The sequence below is a fragment of the Arachis stenosperma genome, chromosome 6, assembly GCF_014773155.1.
Source record: "Arachis stenosperma cultivar V10309 chromosome 6, arast.V10309.gnm1.PFL2, whole genome shotgun sequence".
In the NCBI taxonomy this organism is placed as follows: domain Eukaryota; kingdom Viridiplantae; phylum Streptophyta; class Magnoliopsida; order Fabales; family Fabaceae; genus Arachis; species Arachis stenosperma.
The window spans coordinates 84005764-84027991 of NC_080382.1; the positions used below are offsets into that span (position 1 = coordinate 84005764).

The window sequence follows — 22228 nt, forward strand, 5'->3', positions numbered from 1 at the left end:
AAATTCTTTTAAATTAATTAATTGTTTTAAATTTTAATTTTAATTTTATTTCTCATCTTAATTTTTGAAAATCATTAACTTCTTTTCAAAAATTATTTTCGAAAACATCTCTCTCATCTTATTCTATTTATTCATTCATTTACTAACACTTTTTTGCATCTCAAATCACTGCCCCCTATCCTCACCCTTGTGTTTGGATTCTCCTTTCTTTATTCCCTTTCTTCTTCTACTAACAATAAGGAACCTCTTTACTGTGACATAGAAGATTCCTCTTCTTTTTTTGTTCTCTTCTCCCTCATATGAGCAGGAACAAGGAAAAAGGCATTCTTGTTGAAGCTGATCCAGAACCTGAAAGGACTCTGAAGAGGAAACTAAAAGAAGCTAAATTTCAACAATCCAGAGACAATCTTGCTGAAATTTTCAAACAATAAAAGGATATGGCAGCTGAACCCAACAACAATAATGCAAGGAGGATGCTTGGTGATTATACTACACCTACTTCCAAGTTTGATGGACGAAGCATCTCAATTCCTGCCATTGGAGTAAACAATTTTGAGCTGAAACCTCAATTAGTTGCTCTAATGCAACAAAACTGCAAGTTTTATGGACTTCTATCGGAAGATCCCTACCAGTTCTTAACTGAGTTCTTGCAGATCTGTGAGACTATTAAGACTAATGAAGTAGATCCTGAAGTCTACAGGCTCATGTTTTTCCCTTTTGCTGTAAGAGACATAGCTAGAGCATGGTTGGACTCTCAACCTAAGGATAGCCTGGACTACTGGGATAAGCTAGTCACGGCCTTCTTGGCTAAATTATTTCCTCCTCAAAAGCTGAGCAAGCTTAGAGTGGATGTTCAGACCTTCAAACAAAATGATGGTGAATCCCTCTATGAAGCTTGGGAAAGATACAAACAGATGACCAAAAGATGTCCTTCTGACATGTTTTCAGAATGGACCATGATAGATATATTCTATTATGGTCTATCTGAGTTCTCTAAGATGTCACTGGACCATTCTATAGGTGGATCCATTCACCTAAAGAAAACGCCTGCAGAAGCTCAAGAACTTATTGACATGGTTGCAAATAACCAGTTCATGTACACTTCTGAGAGGAATTCCGTGAATAATGGGACGCCTCAAAGGAAGGGAGTTCTTGAAATTGATGCTCTGAATACGATATTGAATCAGAACAAAATGTTGACTCAGCAAGTCAACATAATTTCTCAAAGTCTGAATGGATGGCAAAATGCTTCCAACAGTACTAAAGAGGCATCTTCTGAAGAAGAAGAAGCTTATGATCCTGAGAACCCTGCAATAGCAGAGGTAAATTATATGGGTGAACCTTATGGAAACACCTATAATTCATCATGAAGAAATCATCCAAATTTCTCATGGAAGGATCAACAAAAGCCTCAACAAGGCTTTAATAATGGTGGAAGAAATAGGCTCAGCAGTATCAAGCCTTATCCATCATCTTCTCAGCAACAGATAGAGAATTCTGAACAGAGCACCTCTAACTTAGCAAACTTAGTCTCTGATCTGTCTAAGGCCACTTTAAGTTTCATGAGTGAAACAAGGTCCTCTATTAGAAATCTGGAGGCACAAGTGGGCCAGCTGAGTAAGAAAATCACTGAAACTCCTCCTAGTACTCTCCCAAGCAATACTGAAGAGAACCAAAAAGAGAGTGCAAGGCCATTGACATAATCAAAATGGCCGAACCTAGGGAGGAAGGAGAGGACATGAATCTCAATGAGGAAGACCTCATGGGACGTCTCTCAAGCAAGAAGGAATTCCCTATTGAGGACCCAAAGGAATCTGAGGCTCATTTAGAGACCATAGAGATTCCACTAAACCTCCTTCTGCCATTCATGAGGTTTGAAGACTATTTTTCCTCTGAAGAGGATGAAGATGTAACTGGAGAGCAAATTGCTCAATATCTAGGAGCTATCATGAATCTGAATGCCAAGTTATTTGGTAATAAAACTTGGGACGGTGAACCTCCCTTGCTTATTGGTGAACTAGATACATGGGTTCAGCAAACTTTACCTCAAAAGAAACAAGATCCTGGTAAATTCATAATACCCTGCACCATAGGCACCATGATCTTTGAAAAAGCTCTGTGTGACTTGGGGTCAGGTATAAATCTTATGCTACTTTCTGTAATGGAGAAGCTAGGAATCATTGAGGTACAACCTGCCATGTTCTCATTACAAATAGCAGACAAGTCAGTAAGACAAGCTTATGGATTAGTAGAGGACGTATTAGTGAAGGTTAAAGGCCTTTACATCCCTGTTGATTTCATAATCTTAGACACTAGGAAGGAGGAGGATGAATGCATCATCCCTGGATGACCCTTCCTAGCCACAGCAGGAGCTGTGATAGATGTTAACAGAGGAGAATTATTCCTTCAATTGAACGGGGACTACCTTGTGTTTAAAGCTCAAGGATCTTCTTCTTTAACAATGGAGAGGAAGCTTGAAAAGCTTCTCTCAGTAAAGAGTCAAATAAAGCCCCCACAATTAAACTCTAAGTTTGGTGTTAAGAGGCCACAGCCAAACTCTAAGTTTGGTATTGAATCCCCACATCCAAACTCTAAGTTTGGTGTTGGGAGTCTACAATATTGACCTGATCACCTGTGAGGCTCCATGAGAGCCCACTGTCAAGCTATTGACATTAAAGAAGCACTTATTGGGAGGCAACCCAATTTTTATCTATCTAATTTTATTTTATTTTCATTGTTCTTTTATGTTTTATTAGGTTCATGATCATATGGAGTCACAAAAAAAATACTAAAATTAAAAACAGAATCCAAAACAGCAGAAGAAAAATCACACCTTGGAGGAAGGACTTACTGGCGTTTGAACGCCAGTAAGGAGCATCTGGCTGGCGTTCAACGCCAGAACAGAGCATGGATCTGGCGCTAAACGCCAGAAACAAGCATGGAACTGGTGTTCAACAGCAGAAACATGCTGCAATTGGGTGTTGAACGCCCAACATACGCATCACTTCAGCGTTTAAATGCCAGAAGTGTATGCAAAGGCGTTTTACATGCCTAATTGGTGCAGGGATGTAAATCCTTGACACCTCAAGATCTGTGGACCCCACAGGATCCCCAAATACCCCAACTTACCTTCTCTCTTCTTCACCAATCACCTCAATCTCTCTTCCGCATCATATCTTCATCACTCACATCCATCTATCCTTCCCACCAAAACCCACCCTACATGGCCGAAACACAAACATCTCTCCCTTTCCTCCATATCTTCTTCTGCTTTTTCTATTCTTTCTTCTTTTGCTCGAGGGCGACCAACATTCTATGATTGGTGTGGTAAAAGCATAGCTTCTTTTGCTTTTCCATAACCATTGATGGCACGTTAGGCCAGAGAAACCTCAAAAAAAAAAAAAAAGAGAAAAGGGAAGAAAAAAGCTTCTACCTCTGAGTCATAGGAGATGGAGAGATTCATCTCACGGGTCTATAGTTCAGTAGTAGAGCATTTGACTGCAAATCAAGAGATCCTTGAGATACCTCAGGGGATACATTTTCCTCCACACAATTATTGGAAGCAAATAAGGATAGGAGCACCAAAATCACTAGGGATCAAGCAACAGAGGCAAGGAAGAGACATAGAAGAACTCAAGGACATCATTAGTTCTTCAAGAAGAAAGCGCCACCATCACTAAGGTGGACTCATTCCTTGTTCTTATTTTTTTCTGTTTTTCGGTTTTTATGCTATATGTGTGTTTATGTTTTGTGTCTCTACCTCATGATCATTAGTATTGAGTAACTATGTCTTAAGGCTATAAATAATTCCATAAATCCTTTACCTTTATTAAATGAAACATGTTTTAATACAAAAAGAACAAGAAGTACATGAGTTTTGAAATTATCCTTGAATTTAGTTTAATTATATTGATGTGGTGACAATACTTTTTGTTTTCTGAATGAATGCTTGAACAGTGCATAATTTTGATCTTGTTGTTTATGAATGTTAAAATTGTTGGCTCTTGAAAGAATGATGAACAGAGAGAATGTTATTGACAATCTGAAAAATCATGAAAATTGATTCTTGAAGTAAGAAAAAGCAGTGAAAAAGCAAAAGCTTGCAAAAAAAAAAGAAAAAAAGGGCAAAGAAAAATTAGAAAGAAAAAGAAAAAGCAAGCAGAAAAAGCCAATAGCCCTTAAAACCAAAAGGCAAGGGTAAAAAGGATCTAAGGCTTTGAGCATCAATGGATAGGAGGGCCTAAGGAAATAAAATCCAGGCCTAAGCGGCTAAATCAAGTTGTCCCTAACCATGTGCTTGTGGCATGCAGGTCCAAGTGAAAAGCTTGAGACTAAGTGGTTAAAGTCGTGATCCAAAGCAAAAAGAGTGTGCTTAAGAGCTCTGGACACCTCTAACTGGGGACATTAGTAAAGCTGAGTCACAATCTAAAAGGTTCACCCAGTTATGTGTCTGTGGCATTTATGTATCCAGTGGTAATACTGGAAAACAAAGTGCTTAGGGCCACGGCCAAGACTCATAAAAGTAGCTTTGTTCAAGAATCAACAAACTTAACTAGGAGAATCAATAACACTATCTGAAATTCTAAGTTCCTAGAGATGCTAATCATTCTAAACTTCAAAGGAGAAAGTGAGATGCCAAAACTGTTCAGAAGCAAAAAGCTACAAGTCCCGCTCATCTAATTAGAATTAATATTCATTGATATTTTGGGATTTATAGTATATTCTCTTCTTTTTATTCTAATTTATTTTCAGTTGCTTGGGGACAAGCAACAATTTAAGTTTGGTGTTGTGATGAGCGGATAATTTATACGCTTTTTGGCATTGTTTTTAGGTAGTTTTTAGTAGGATCTAGCTACTTTTAGGGATGTTTTCATCAGTTTTCACACTAAAATTACATTCCTGGACTTTACTATGAGTTTGTGTATTTTTCTGTGATTTTAGGTATTTTCTAGCTGAAATTGAAGGACTTGAGCAAAACTTTGATAAAAGGCTGACAAAGGACTGCTGATGTTGTTGGATTCTGACTGCCCTGCACTCAAAATGGATTTTCTGGAGCTACAAAACTCCAAACGAAGCACTCTCAACGGCGTTGGAACTTAGACATCCAGAGCTTTCCAGCAATATATAATAGTCCATACTTTATTCGTGATTAGATGACGTACACTGGCGCTCAACGCCAGTTCCATGTTGCATTCTGGAGTCAAACGCCAGACACACGTCACGAACCAGAGTTGAACGCCAAAAACACGTTACAACTTGGCGTTCAACTCCAAAAGAATCCTTAGCTCGTGTAAAGTTTAAGCTCAGCCCAAACACACACCAAGTGGGCCCTGGAAGTGGATTTCTGCATCAATTACTTACTTCTGTAAACCCTAGTTGCTAGTCTAGTATAAATAGGACTTTTTACTATTGTATTCAGTGTCTTTGACCATTCGGTCTATGACCATTCAGTCTTTTGACCATAGGTCCTTCTCCCTATTTTCGAATTCATATCATATTTTGGGGGATGGCCATTTGGCCATGCCTGGAGCTTCACTTATGTATTTTCAACGGTGGAGTCTCTACACACCATAGATTAAGGGTGTGGAGCTCTGCTGTACCTCAAGTTTTAATGCAATTACTACTATTTTCTATTCAATTCAATTTATTCCTGCTCTAAGATACCATTCGTACTTCAACCTGATGGATGTGATGATCCGTGACACTCATCATCATCCGTCCCTATGAACGCGTGCCTGACAACCACTTCCGTTCTACAAGTGAAAGCTAGAGTGTGTATCTGTTGGATTCCTGATGCACGACGCATGGTTGCCCTCGCCTGGCAACCGAGCCTTCCATTCCGTGAGATCAGAGTCTTCGTGGTATAAGCTAGAATTAATGGCGGCATTCATGAGAATCCGGAAAGTCTAAACCTTGTCTGTGGTATTCCGAGTAAGATTCCGGGATTGAATGACTGTGACGAGCTTCAAACTCACAATTGTTGGGCGTGATGACAAATGCAAAAGAATCAAGGGATTCTATTCGGACATGATTGAGAACCGACAGATGATTAGCCGTGCCGTGATAGAGCATTTGGACCTTTTTCACTGAGAGGACGGGATGTAGCCATTGACAACGGTGATGCCCTACATACAGCTTGCCATGGAAAGGAGTAAGAAGGATTGGATGAAGGCAGCAGGAAAGCAGAGATTCAGCAGGAGCACAGCATCTTTATACGCCTATCTGAAATTCCCATCGATGATCTACATAAGTATTTCTATCTTTATTTTTAGTTTATTTATTATTATTATTCGAAAACTCCATAACCATTTATTATCCGCCTGACTGAGATTTACAAGATGACCATAGCTTGCTTTATACCTACAATCTCTGTGGGATCAACCCTTACTCACGTAAGGTTTATTACTTGGACGACCTAGTACACTTGCTGGTTAGTTGAGCGAAGTTGTGAAATTATGTTTAGACCATGGTATTGAGCACCAAGTTTTTAGGGCCATTACTTGGGAATCAATTTCGAACAACAATTTAAGTATGAATCACAATTTCGTCCACCAGATGTCATGATAAACCTCTATAAGGACACCACCTTAGATATACGACAATCTACTCAAATTGGCCATTGTATCCCTGGAAAGAATTTCTCAGTAGGCTCACCACGATATCATTGCTCGTTTTCAGCATGTAAACAATCATCTCGGCTCGTTCTCAGTGTCAAACAATATTTCTGCTTGTTTTCTTTTGTTTTGTTTTCTTTTCTTTAGTCTTTTACTTTATAATTCTTAATATCTCAAATCATGTTCGCACTATTCTCTTACCTTTTCCTAAATGTCTTATGAAAAGGAATTCGTACGATTTTCAATATAACTCTTTATTTCTAATGCTTTTAGAAAGTCTTATTTTTTTACTTTTCTTTTCTTACTTAAAAATAAAAATGGATTAAATAAAAATAGATAATAAAATATTTACTAATTAAATAGGTATAAATACAATAGTAATAACAATTATTAATATTTAGTATTTCCATTTTTGTTATACAAAAATTAATTTTATTAAGGCTTTATTCTTTAGACTTTTAGAAATTATACTTTAAACCTCAAGTCTTTAAGTATTTTATTTTTAATCAAATAATTTCAGAAAATTAATAATTAAATTACACATATATTAATATTTACAAAAATAATCCAGAATTTTTATAAAATACCTGTTCATCTCTGAACTCTTACTTTTTACTCAAAATACCCCTAAACTCATTTACATTACAAAATCAACCTCAATTTTTTATCGAATTACAATTTCATTCTCAAAAATATTTTTGTGTTGGTGATAAATACAGCTTCCCAAAACCAAAACCTTTCTTGTGATTTTCTTGAAAACATTTACTTGATTTATAATCCATTTTTGTGTTTTTCAGTTACCGATTTTTCACCACTTTTAATTTAATTTCATGGCATCAAACCTCATCAATTTTTCTCAATATTCTCCATCACAATAGCCCCAAAAATCATCAATATATCAACAAAATCAATATAATGTCAATCAAACTTCAAACAACAATCAATAAACCAATACTCACTTATCAAAATCACAATTAATCAGTTAAAATTTATCAAACCCTACTTCTCGCTCGCTGTCCTTATAACCGAAGCACCAGAAAAACTTTCTGACCAAGAAATCTGAGAAGAAAACATCAGAGATCGCTACTCCACTTCTGGGCTCACTTGACTGAACATGCATGGAGGGACAGCAGCTTCATCGTCGACTTCTATCAAACAAATTGATGCCAATGCGAAAAGGAGGAAGATATGAACATTTTAATCAGATTATATTTTTTATCAGAGTTATAAAGCTCAAGAAATCAGACTTAAAAATTTGGGGTTTCACAGTTTCTTCCTTTCTCTCTCTCAGTTCTCTTTTCTCTTTTCTCACCTAAATGAAGCTTTGCATGGTTGAATGATGACTAATGGTGATGATTAAAGTGTTTAATTGACACATGGGGTTAAGTGTCATGATTTGGGGCGGTTCAAGTTATAAATATCTTAAACGGATAATTACCGAGGTAAGTGTATTAAAACCCAAGTAATAATACATATGGAGATAAATATATATAAGTTACTAATATAAATTACATTTGTAACATAATGATTAAAATAAATTAAAATTTATGAAGAAGCATTAGCAACTCTAAGTTCATCAAAGAGTACTGATATTTAGTTATATCGGCAAATATTGAACTCAATAATAATAATAATATTATTATCTAAACTTTATTATAACTATAGCATATAAAATAAATAACATAATAATGAAATTATATTATCATTTATTTTATTTGCACGGTTCAGAAATGACTCGTAAAAATGAAAACTAACTACTGAACAATCAAAATGTTGTTTGATTACAAGAAAAAAATAGGACGTTATCTTCTACCCTCTAAAAAGAAAATTTTGCCCTCAAAATTTCCTTTACATGTAAACAAATGCAAATAATCGGCTCTCATCTTATCTTCTAACTCCCAGGTAAATTCCGTTTCTTCATTGTGTCCCAATCTACCTTAACCAAAGAAACCATCTTGCCTTTCAGCCGTTTGTCACTCTTATCCACGATCGTAACCAGTGATATAAGATATTGATGCAGAATTTTTCAGCAAGTGCATCGAATCATGTCAAGTAATACCACTGATGCATAAGCATCTATAGTTGTTTTTATTTATTATTTCTTTAAATAAAGGTAGTGATCTATAATTTTCATGCTTTTGATCAAAGTTTCTTCGAAATTCTTTCCTTGAATTAATTTGGAAATTTTCCTTGCTTTAATTGAGATTTTTTTGGAGATTTGATCAATTCTTCTTAGAGGTGCTTTGTATTTTGATAAGTGTAGGAAATGATTGAAAGATGCTAGACAAGAACAAAGGAGGAGATAGATAAAAAAAGCATCAAAAGAATACAGGAAGAAGCCAATGACACGTTTTGGAATGAAGGACATGCTTTGAAAGACACATTTTAAGGCTGAAATTAAATCCTGGATTCATTTGGCATCCAACGTGGAGAAAATAGCGTCAAACGGCAATTTGCATATCATGCGTACACGTGCTACATGCATACGCATGTTTCAGTACAAAAGGGGAGCTGCACGTATGCATCCCTCATGCGTACGCACAAATAGTGAAAAAAGAAAAATCATGCTTATGAATCACAAATGCATACGCATGACCCCCAGTTCACATCCCACGCCAGTTTTGTAGCGTCCATCAGCTGATGCAAAACATAAAGTTATTTTGGGATAAAAGTGAAGCATAGTTGTCGGCATCCCACGTTCTTCAAATGGCGTGGCACGGCAAAGTTAAACAGAGGCCAAGTTGGACCATCTTGGATGAAAAATAGTGTTGTCTAATGTGATTTGCATGCTGCTACACGGCTAACTCTTAGTCCAACTTCCAGAGCTCTAATTTCTTCATTTATTCCTCAATTCTCCAAGCTTCCAAAGTGAGTGAAGCCCAGAAAATCAAGCTCAATTTAATTTTGAATTTAATGTAATTTGAATTGAATTTGAATTTGCATTTTTAATAGGTTATAAATAGGGCTAGAAGGGTCACAACGGATACATATCTTTGGGGGAGTATTCGGACTCTCTTCTCACTCCCTTCTCTTCTTTCATTTCTTTCATATCCAATTTGCAATTTTACAGTAATGAATAGCTAATTCTTTTTTCATTCGGGGAGAGAAATCTGTTGTATTTCAATGGATTAATATAATTTATTCTTTATCATCAATTCATCTTTCATTTGCTTCTTTAGAAAAAGTCTTCGTACTTCATCAAAGGATCTAAATCTATTGGAAGATAGTTTAGATCCAATTTTGGTTTTATGAAAAGACGTAAAATATTAAATGAAGAACAATCGGTCTATCCCTCAGGCTCACGAGGAGGAACTGCTCTGATACCACTAAATATAACACCCTAATTACCCTAAACCTTACCTCATGCCGTAAACCAAAGGTTAATTAGAAGTCATGACAATCCTAAGGCTCATACATAAATATATATAGAAGGAATAATAATTCTAGAAGCCTGATGAAGAAATATGCTCGAAAACAGAGTTTCAAAGGCGCAAACGTTCACACCAAGCTAAAAGCATAAAGGTGCAAGATAAAGCTACAAAATATCAAGACATATATAGATATATAAGAGTATAATAATCATAAAGGACTAGCCATAGCCCACAGTGTTTAAGCCGACTAGTAGATACAGACATAGAGTTTTGAAAGTTAAAACAGCGTATACAGGATATCTCTCATAAAGTAAGACTCTAATGTAAATATAAATACAAAAGAGAGAGAACTTAAAACAAATAGCCAAAAGACTCCAAATCATAGCAAAGATCCTCCGCTCTGTCACCATCAAGTAACTCACCGAGATGGGTTCCGACCTACATCTGAAAAACAACAACAAAGTATGGAATGAGAACCGAAAGTTCTCAGTAGTAGTGCCCAGTGATGTAAGATATAAGTCTCCTGGACACCAGAGGCAATTGGTGCACGAAATTGTGATCACACTTTTCACAACTCCGCACAACTAACCAGCAAGTGCACTGGGTCGTCCAAGTAATACCTTACGTGAGTAAGGGTCGATCCCACGGAGATCGCCGGCTTGAAGCAAGCTATGGTTATCTTGTAACTCTTAGTCAGGAGTTTAATAATTAAAAGAGTTTTGTTTGCAGAAAGTAAAAGAACATGAATTAAATGGTACTTGTTATTTTGTAATGGGGAATAGGTTGAGGTTCCGGAGATACTCTACCCTCTGAATTTCTACTTTCCTACTGTCTTCTTCTCCAAACATGCATGGCTCCTTCTATGGGAAGCTATGTGTTGGTGGATCATCGTTGTCAATGGCTATCATCCGTCCTCTCAGTGAAAATGGTCCAGCTACGGTTTTCGTAGGGCTAATCATTTGTCGGTTCTCACTTGTGTCGGAATAGGATACATTTATCCTTTTGCACAATGTCACTGCGCCCAATATTCACGAGTTTGAAGCTCGTCACAATCATCCCTTCCCAGATCCTACACGGAATACCACAAACAAGGTTTAGACTTTCCATATATCAAGAATGCTGCCAATTGTTTCCATCCTTTACCACAAAGGTTATGATCTCACGGATTCAAATGCTCTGTTGTCAAGAGAAGCAGTCAAACTCGTGGATCAAGAGCCCAAAAGGTATGCACTCAAGCTGTCAAGATGTCGGCCAATGACTACCTCACCACACCACATTCGCTAACCTTATCCACAAACCTCCCAAGGTCTAAGGCACCGGCTCTAAACTCATATCAAAGAAAATCACTTACTCAAATTAATTAACCCATTCTCCCTAATTTTAGGTTCTAATTACCAACCATAAGTCTCAAAGAGAAGTTAACGTAGTTTGGAAAGCTAGAGAACCCTTAAAACTGAAGAAAAATACTTTTTTAGCAAAACAGGGGTCACATGTACGCGTAGGCCACACCTACGCGTAGGTGCATTTTCCTTTGCTTGCGTACACATGCACCTTACTCGCGTATGCAAGATACTGAACCTGAAAGTGTTGGTTGTGTCGCGTGCAGGTGGTCGCATACGCATGCTGCATCAAACTCGGAAAAATTAAATGCTGCAGAATTTCAGTTTGAAACACCAAACTTTAAATAGTTATAACTTCCTCTAAGAAAATTCATTTTCTACAAACTTTATATCAATTTAAAGGTCTGGAAGCCATATTTAATTTAAAACAAATTTCATCTAATTTCAAGCTTTGAGGCTCATGTTATGATCCGTCAAAGTTTACCAAACACTGGTTTTTGCCAAAAACACATGGTTCTCAACTTTCCAAAATTCACAACCAAAACCCAATTCCAAATCCTATAATTCATGTACCTAATCAATCAAACACACATCACTACCAAAGTACCCAATACAATTATATTCCCCAATTCATTCCATTACCCCAATTACAATAACATTATTCCATATACAAGCCATATACCTAATTATCATCATTCATCATCAAATCATATACTCATCATCATTATTATTCCAATTCATTCCACACAACACCACTATATCATCTATCAATTCCCATCAACAACACCAATCATCAATTTTCTCATCAATATCATAGTCAAACTCTAACATACACAACTCATAAAATCTTCATCATAATTCACATGACACATATATAATCCAATCCACCATTTATTTAATTCAATCCTGATGAGCAGATAATTTATATACTTTTTGGCATCATTTTTAGGTAGTTTCTAGTATGTTTTAGTTACTTTTTAGTATATTTGATGGCCCAAACTAGCGTCCAAACTCCCACCAGAGACCCTTTTCTGGCATAAAATGCCATAACTGGCACTGATGAGTTTGAGATTCACTTCCCTCCCAATAATATTGATGAATCCGCTCTTGGTAAGCGCACCAAAATTATCATCAAGTATTAACCCACAGTGGAGTGGGATCGTATCCATAGAGATTGGTAGATTTGAACAATTTTAATTAATTGGTGAATTAGTCAAGCTTAACAGAGTAAGTTGTAAGTGCAGAATTATAGATGGCTGAAACATAAATGGCAAAAGAATAAAGGAAAGCAATAAAGTGCAGAAATGGAAATAGCAGGAATGTAAAGGGGAATGGGAATTTGCAGAATGTAAATAAAAGCTATAAAAGAATGGGAGAGATAAGAATGGGGGAATTCATTGAGATCAGGAGATATTGTCTCTTTGGATTAAATCCAGCTCATATCCTCTTCAATCATGCTACTCATTGACCTCTTGGCAATTATGATTGATTGAGCCCCAATCTCTTGGTGACTCAATCTCTCAGATCTTGCAATAGCCAATTCGTTGCTCTAATTGCTCATGAAGAGAGAAATGCTTGGTCCCTGATTATACCACACATCATCATAGATTCAAGTAGATGGAGGATTGTATGTCACCATATCCAAACACTAAAACCCAGATTCTACTCAAGTGTGAGAAGGTATTTCTAGCTTGGTTTCATGTTTCCTTTTCCAAGGTTCCCATGAAACCCATTTTGTATTCAATCTCTTTTCCAAGTTAATTGAACACTAAGCATAAAAATTGAAATTCCTTCTAGCAAATCAAAAAGAAGATGAAGAGAAGAAGAAATTCACTATCTCTAATCCATAAAGTACAATAGAGCTCCCTCTCTCAATGAGAGGGAATTTAGCTACTTATATCTCAGAAAAGAAAGTACAAAAGATGGAATAGATGAAGTGTGAAAAGTGAAAAGTGAATTGAAAACTAAAACTCTACAATCTCTTGAGATAGCTACTTATAAAGGAAGTTACAAAAGTGAAAAGAAAATTACAATTTGGAGGGAAAAGATACTCAACAAACGTGATCTTCCAACTAGCGTGTGACTGGCGCTTCTCTGGCGTGTCAAGCTTCCTCTGTTTCTGACTTGGCGTGCCACAACTCACCATTCAAGTGGCACGCTGTCCTCTGTTTCACTCCTGGCCTGCCACGCCTTCGAGCTAAAGTGGCACACCCAGGACATTTTAATTGGCCCAAGTAACCTGGCGTGCCACGCCTTCAACACCAAGTGGCACGCCCAAGGCCATCTTCCACATCTCCATGCTTCTGGAAGTTTGTATTAGCGTGGTGGTGCACGAAATTGTGATCATCAATGGCGCCATCAACATGGTACGCACAATTGCAATCTCAGCTCTTTATCACAACTTCGCACAACTAACCAGCAAGTGTACTGGGTCGTCCAAGTAATAAACCTTACGCGAGTAAGGGTCGATCCCACAGAGATTGTTGGTATGAAGCAAGCTATGGTCACCTTGTAAATCTCAGTCAGGCAGACTCAAATGGGTATAGATGATGAATAAAACATAAAGATGAAGATAGAGATACTTATGCAATTCATTGGTGAGAATTTCAGATAAGCGAATGGAGATGCTTTGTCCCTTCCGTCTCTCTGCTTTCCTACTGTCTTCATCTAATCCTTCTTACTCCTTTCCATGGCAAGCATTATGCAAGGGTTTCACCGTTGTCAGTGGCTACCTCCCATCCTCTCCGTGGAAATGTTCAACGCACCCTGTCACGGCACGGCTATCCAGCTGTCGGTTCTCGATCATGTCGGAATAGAATCCAGTGATTCTTTTGCGTCTGTCACTAATGTCCCATAATCGCGAGTTTGAAGCACGTCACAGTCATTCAATCATTGAATCCTACTCAGAATACCACAGACAAGGTTTAGACCTTCCAGATTCTCTTGAATGCCGCCATCAGTTCTAGCCTATACCACGAAGACTCTGATCTCACGGAATGGCTGGCTCGGTTGTCAGGCGAGCGCTCGGTTGTCAGGCGATCAACCATGCGTCGTGTATCAGGAATCCAAGAGATATTCACCCAATCTAAGGTAGAACGGAGGTGGTTGTCAGTCACACGTTCATAGGTGAGAATGATGATGAGTGTCACGGATCATCACATTCATCAAGTTGAAGAACAAGTGATATCTTGGAACAAGAACAAGCTGAATTGAATAGAAGACAATAGTAATTGCATTAATACTCGAGGTACAGCAGAGCTCCACACCTTAATCTATGGTGTGTAGAAACTCCACCATTGAAAATACATAAGAACAAGGTCTAGGCCTGGCCGTGAGGCCATCCCCATGATCTAAGATAGCATAAGACTAAAGATAGCTACCCAGATGTCTAATACAATAGTAAAAGGTCCTATTTATAGGGAACTAGTAGCTTCAGAATTACAAAGATGAGTAAATGACATAAAAATCCACTTCCGGGCCAACTTGGTGTGTGCTTGGGCTGAGCATTGAAGCATTTTCGTGTAGAGACTCTTCTTGGAGTTAAACGCCAGCTTTTGTGCCAGTTTGGGCGTTTAACTCCCACTTTGGTGCCAGTTCCAGCGTTTAACGCTGGGAATTCTGAAGGTGACTTTGAACGCCGGTTTGGGCCATCAAATCTTGGGCAAAGTATAGACAATCATATATTGCTGGAAAGCCCAGGATGTCTACTTTCCAACGCCGTTGAGAGCGCGCCAATTTGGCTTCTGTAGCTCCAGAAAATCCACTTCGAGTGCAGGGAGGACAGAATCCAACAGCATCTGCAGTCCTTTTCAGTCTCTGAATCAGATTTTTGCTCAAGTCCCTCAATTTCAGCCAGAAAATACCTGAAATCACAGAAAAACACACAAACTCATAGTAAAGTCCAGAAAAGTGAATTTTAACTAAAAAATAATAAAAATATACTAAAAGCTAACTAAAATATACTAAAAACATACTAAAAACAGTGCCAAAAAGCGTACAAATTATCCGCTCATCACAACACCAAACTTAAATTGTTGCTTGTCCCCAAGCACCTGAAAATCAAACAAGATAAAAAGAAGAGAATATGCAATGAACTTCAAAAACATCTATGAAGATCAGTATTTATTAGATGAGCGGGGCTTTAGCTTTTCGCTTCTGAATAGTTTTGGCATCTCACTTTATCCTTTGAAATTCAGAATGATTGGCTTGTTTAGGAACTCAGAATCCAGATAGTGTTATTGATTCTCCTAGTTAAGTATGATGATTCTTGAACACAGCTACTTTGTGAGTCTTGGCCGTGGCCCAAAGCACTCTATCTTCCAGTATTACCACCGGATACATACATGCCACAGACACATAATTGGGTGAACCTTTTCAGATTGTGACTCAGCTTTGCTAGAGTCCCCAATTAGAGTTGTCCAGGGTTCTTAAGAACACTCTTTTTGCCTTGGATCACAACTTTATTTCTTGCTTTTTCTTTCTTTTCCTCTTTCTCCCTTTTTTTTCGTTTTTTCTCTCTTATTTTTTTTTTTTGTATTCACTGCTTTTTCTTGCTTTAAGAATCATTTTTATGATTTTTCAGATCCTCAGTAACATGACTCCTTTTTTCATCATTCTTTCAAGAGCCAACAACTTTAACATTCATGAACCACAAATTCAAAAGACATATGCACTGTTTAAGCATACATTCAGAAAACAAAAGTATTGCCACCACATCAAAATAATTAATCTGCTATAAAATCTGAAATTCATGCAATTCTTCTCTTTTTCAATTAAGAACATTTTTTCATTTAAGAAAGGTGATGGATTCATAGGACATTCATAACTTTAAGGCATAGACACTAAGACACTAATGATCATAAGACACAAACATGGATAAACATAAAGCATAATTTTCGAAAAACAGAAAAGTAAAGAACAAGGAGATAAAAGAACGGGTCTACCTTAGTGATGGCGGCTTGTTCTTCCTTTTGAAGATCTTATGGAGTGCTTGAGCTCCTCAATGTCTCTTCCTTGCCTTTGTTGTTCCTCTCTCATGATTCTTTGATCTTCTCTAATTTCATGGAGGAGGATGGAATGTTCTTGGTGCTCCACCCTTAGTTGTCCCATGTTGGAACTCAATTCTCCTAGGGAGGTGTTGATTTGCTCCCAATAGTCTTGTGGAGGAAAGTACATTCCTTGAGGTATCTTAGGGATTTCATGATGAGAGGGGTCTCTTGTTTGCTCCATCCTTTTCTTAGTGATGGGCTTGTCCTCATCAATGAGGATGTCTCCTTCTATGTCTACTCCAACTGAATAACAGAGGTGACAAATGAGATGAGGAAAGGCTAACCTTGCCAAGGTAGAGGACTTGTCCGCCACCTTATAGAGTTCTTGGGCTATAACCTCATGAACTTCTATTTCTTCTCCAATCATGATGCTATGAATTATGATGGCCCGGTCTAGAGTAACTTCGGACCGGTTGCTAGTGGGAATGATTGAGCGTTGGATAAACTCCAACCATCCCCTAGCCACGGGCTTGAGGTCATGCCTTCTCAATTGAACCGGCTTCCCTCTTGAATCTCTCTTCCATTGGGCGCCCTCTTCACAAATGACTGTGAGGACTTGGTCCAACCTTTGATCAAAGTTTACCCTTCTAGTGTAAGGGTGTTCATCTCCTTGCATCATGGGCAAGTTGAATGCCAACCTTATGACGTGCGGAAAACGATCCGACACAAAACTCACCGGCAAGTGCACCGGGTCGCATCAAGTAATAATAACTCACGGGAGTGAGGTCGATTCCACAGGGATTGAAGGATTGAGCAATTTTAGTTTAGTGGTTGATTTAGTCAAGCGAATCAAGATTTGGTTGAGTGATTTGTGATTTGCAGAATTTAAATTGCATAGAAAGTAAAGGGAATGGGTAATTGGCATGAAAATAAAGAGAAAAGTGCTGAATCTTAAAGAACAAGAAATTAAATGGCAGAAACTTAGAACACAAGAAATGTAAATTGCAAAATCTTAAAATGCAAGAAATGTAAATGGCGTGAATTGTAAAGGGAATTGGGAGTTGGATTTGCAGAAATTAAACAAGGAAAAGTAAAATTGCAACAAGCAGAGAATTAGAAAATGGCTTGGATTAAACCGGATCTTAAACAGCAAAGTAAATGAGCATGGAAATAATAAACAGAGAGTGGTAAATGGGAAATCCGGATCTCAGGACCCAAGAGACTAGAAAACCAAGTCTAGATCTCAATGCCTTCCTAGATCCAACAGGAACAATTGCAAGGAAATTATAAATTGCAAGGAAATTAGATGAAGAAGCAAGTAACAGAAATGGAAATTCAATTGCAGTGAAAATAAACAAGATCCAAGGTGAGATTGAAACAGAATTTCTTCAATTCTCCCCCTAAAATCCGAAGCAAAGAAAGTAAAGAGTGCTTGGCAAGAACAAGGAAGAAGAGAGATCAATTCTCCTCCCCAATTCTCTTGAATTAAAACAACAATGCTAGAATGTAAAAGTGAGCTCCCAATGCTAACCGAAAAGAAAGCTCTATGAAAACTAAAAAGGGAAGCTCCCCGAATAACTTGAATTCTATCCTATTTATACACTTTCTTCAAATGATCTTCAAGCCTTGAGTTGGGCCTTTGCTCTTGGTGGAATTGGGTTGAAAGAGGCCTTGGTTGATTGCTCTTGGAGTTTGGAGAGGAACCAAAGTGAACCAATTGAACCGGGTTGGAGTTTTGCAAAAGTTGGAGTAAAAGTTTGAGCAAAAGTTAGGGGTCTAACTTTTGCTCCAACTTTTCATATCAGATAGCCTAATTTGCTGATACCAACGTTGGTGCAAAAGTTAGGGGTCTAACTTTTGCTCCAACGTTGGCCCTTCCTAATGCACCTATGGCGCCAACGTTAGCCCAAAAGTTAGGGGGCTAACGTTGGCGCAAACTTTTGCCCCTCCCCTTGTATCTTCATGTGCCAACGTTAGCCCAAAAGTTAGGGGGCTAACGTTAGCGCAAACTTTTGGTGGCAGGGAGGTTTTTCTGCCAACGTTAGCCCAAAAGTTAGGGGGCTAACGTTGGCGCAAACGTGAGTAGCCCAGGGAGTGATTTTCAATTTCTCACGTTAGCCCAAAAGTTAGGGGTCTAACTTTGAGGCTAACTTTTCACCCAAAAGTTTGTGCAAAAGTTTGAGGGCTAACTTTAGGTCCAACTTTTTGCTTCCTGGTTCAATTTCACTTATTTCATTGTCCTCTCTTTGCTCCTAGCCATTCCTTCTTGCTTCAACCTTTCTTCAAGCTTTCTTCACCTATCATTAATCAACCAAACACATCAAAGCTATGCTCAAAATCATGAGATATTCAATCTATCATAATATGCAACAATTATAGCATAAAACCTCATGAATTTGCATTAATTTATCTATGGTTGATTCAATCAAAGGAAGCATGAAAATCTACCCAAATTGGCTTGCTTAGACCTCAAGAAAGTGCATAATTCAATTGAAAACAAAAGAAAAAGACTAGTGAAACTAGGCTAAGATGACTTGTCATCACAACACCAAACTTAAAGCTTGCTTGTCCCCAAGCAAGAAATGAATTATGCTCAGAGGTTCTTTCAATTAAGATGGATTGAAGAACACTTGTAAAGTACATTGAGTGAAGTGATTAAGTAACAGTGGGGTGAACTCTAAATTATATGCTCATGCAAGGGCTTCAGTGCTCACTAGTCCTTACATATTGGGAGTCGTAGGTCTTAGGATTTTCATCCGAATGGTATCATAGAGATCTCTTTATATGTAATCACCTTGAAGCAGCTTATAGTTTCTGTGCTTTGACCTCGACTCTAAGTGTCATGTCTCAAGGCGGCTCTTTAAATAAGTTTTCAATCAATACTCCTAAACCAGTTGGTTTTAAGGTATTAGGTGTTAAAGCACCCCTAAGGATTTACTTGCTCAAGCCTCTTTCCTTGACACACTTCAACCACAAGCATTTACTAGGATAACAACTCTTTGAGCTTTTGTTTCTTTCTTTCTTTTTCTGCCTAGTAATTGATGCTCAGAGCCTTGGGCCATGTTCTTTTTTTGTTTTTGTATTTTCTTTATTTTTCTTTTTGTCTTGTTTGCCGCTTCTCGGATCAATTGATTTTTGAGAATCTCCACAATACTTCTTTGAACTTCATATCCTGCCTATGAGCTCCCATGCAAGTTTTCACAAGCATGCGACCTCAATACATAATCATACAACTAGAACCGCCACTTCTCCTAATCTTTTGCTTACCTCAAAATTGTTTAATTCCTCAATCCTTCTTTTCAAAGAACTTTCATGTGATGCATTCTTGAAAATTTGAGTGCAAACAAGTTTTGAAGATAAGAATGTTGTGAATAATCAAGCATCTTGCTTATTAAATTATAAAGAAAGACTATGCTATGCAGGTAGGCAGGGGTATATAAAGAAAACTATACTATGCAGACAGGCAGGACAAATAAGGATACAATCCAACTTTCAATTTCAGCAATACTTGATGTAAAATAATCACTTAACAATACAACCTGTTGGAGTTCACTTGCTTTCCTTCTTCTCATCATCATCAATGCTGACTTTCATGTTCATCTTTCACCTCTTTGGTTGATGATGCTAAAAATCTCCAAAAGTTGTATGATATTCTGTAGTGATATTGGAAGTTGCTTGTTCCCCAAGCACTTAGAAACAGTGGTTAGTCTGCATGATTTATTTGTGGGCTTTTTGAACTTACTTTGGTGTGGGAACACCAAACTTAGTACCTTGCCAAAGGTTTTCATTAACCATGTGTGAAATTCTTTTTCTCAAAAGTAATAAGGCTGAATACTAGAAAACAGCAAAAGAGTTAACTAATTCATCCAGTATGCTTGAAGCCCATATTATGCATAAAGTGAGAATGTGTCATAATGGGATCATGGTGGAACACCAAACTTAGAATTCTTCATTCCCCCTTAGATTGTTTTAGTGTGCAACACCAAACTTAGCTTCTTGCAATCTAGATAAAACTTAATTAACATTTTTATTGAATTGGATATGAAAAGATGGTTACCTCTGGTTGGGTTGCCTCCCAACAAGCGCTCTTTTATTGTCACTAGCTTGACATCCTCTGTGCTTGTTCAACTCAGATTCTGTGCTTCCTTCTCCTTGTCCCCTTGTCCTTCTAACTGAGACTTTGCTTTGTGATCTTCATCTTGGATGAGTGATTCTTTTCCTTTAGCCTTCTTCTCACTCACTTCTGTGAAGTTCTTAGCTAATTGTTCCATTTGCCTCTCAATTTTCCCGAATGAGGCCTCATGGTTCTTGCTCATCATCTCTTGATGTTTCATCATTCTCTCTACTATGATGTTCAGATTAGTGACCCTTTGAGAGTCTTGTGAGATTGGTTGATTGTTGGGAGTTGGGGGTTGGAAGGGTGGGTAGTGTGGTGGTATGTATTGATTGTTGTTGGTATGGTGGTGTTTTTGTAGGGTTGGGGAATTGGGGTTGTTGTAGTTGAAGTCCCTTTGTTCCTGATGTTGAGATGCCCTCATTCTTAGATAAGAATGTGGCTTCCATGGTGGAAATTGTGCCTTCACTGTAGCAGAATGGAGAAAATCAATTTGTCTAGATATTGACTCCAATTGTTGCTGAGTTTGATCGTGCAGCTGCTTGTTTTGATTCATGATTGCCTTTACTCCTTCAAGATTCATTAATTCCTTTTCTAAAATTGCCTTTTCTTGTTTTTCAAATGATTGTTGATTGTTAACTTCTTTATCCTTGAAATCTGCAGTTCTTTGGGCAATTGATGTTGCTTTGAGTAAGCCATCTGAGGAGTAGTCCACTGCTTTTCTTATTTCTGGGGTTAATCCTTCATAGAAAGCTCGAATACCCACATTGTCAGTTGCTTTCTTGTATCTTTCCCATGTCATGAGGAGTGGTTCTTCTTCTCTTTGTGTGAATGGATGTTCTCCCTCTTTCAACTTGATGGTCTGTTGGGATGAGGAGAATCTGGCCAGAAATTGGGTAACCAAATCGTCCCAACTAGTAATACTTCCCTGAGGAACGGTTTCGAACCATTGTGCAGCTTCATCCCTTAGTGAGAAGGGAAATAACAAGAGCTTACAAGTGTCATGATTTACACCTTCAGGGTTGACAGCACCACAAGTCCTTAGAAAAATGGATATATGCTGTTCAGGATCTTCCAATGGGTTTCCACCATAGGAACAATTTTTCTTGAGTAATGTGATAAGTTGCGGTTTCATGTCGTGGTGTTCTTCTTTCTCAGAAACTCCTTCTTCAATGATATCCTTCCCTCTGGCTGCTCTTCTTTCCTGTGACATATAAATCAATCACAAGGAATACACAGTGGTATTTTTGAAAATAGAGTGTAGTTAATTGAGACAAAACCTCAAACAGTTAGCGTGTCAATAGAAGCAAAACTTCAAACAGTGAGTGGGTTAGTCAAAAATAAAGAAAAAGTGCTTGATCTAAACTACCACCTCACTTAATCATTGTCAATCTAATCAATCCCCGGCAACGGCGCCAAAAACTTGACGTGCGGAAAACGATCCGACACAAAACTCACCGGCAAGTGCACCGGGTCGCATCAAGTAATAATAACTCACGGGAGTGAGGTCAATCCCATAGGGATTGAAGGATTGAGCAATTTTAGTTTAGTGGTTGATTTAGTCAAGCGAATCAAGATTTGGTTGAGTGATTTGTGATTTGCAGAATTTAAATTGCATAGAAAGTAAAGGGAATGGGTAATTGGCATGAAAATAAAGAGAAAAGTGCTGAATCTTAAAGAACAAGAAATTAAATGGCAGAAACTTAGAACGCAAGAAATGTAAATTGCAAAATTTTAAAATGCAAGAAATGTAAATGGCGTGAATTGTAAAGGGAATTGGGAGTTGGATTTGCAGAAATTA

The 22228-nt window shown here is 37.8% G+C and overlaps 1 non-coding gene across 1 annotated transcript; it reads right to left on the reverse strand.

Moving 5' to 3' along the window:
- Positions 1-836: 836 nt before the first annotated feature.
- LOC130938572 (small nucleolar RNA R71) lies at positions 837-940 on the reverse strand. Its single transcript, XR_009069733.1, has one exon. It is a non-coding gene; the product is annotated as a small nucleolar RNA R71 (small nucleolar RNA).
- Between the last annotated feature and the right edge of the window lie 21288 nt (positions 941-22228).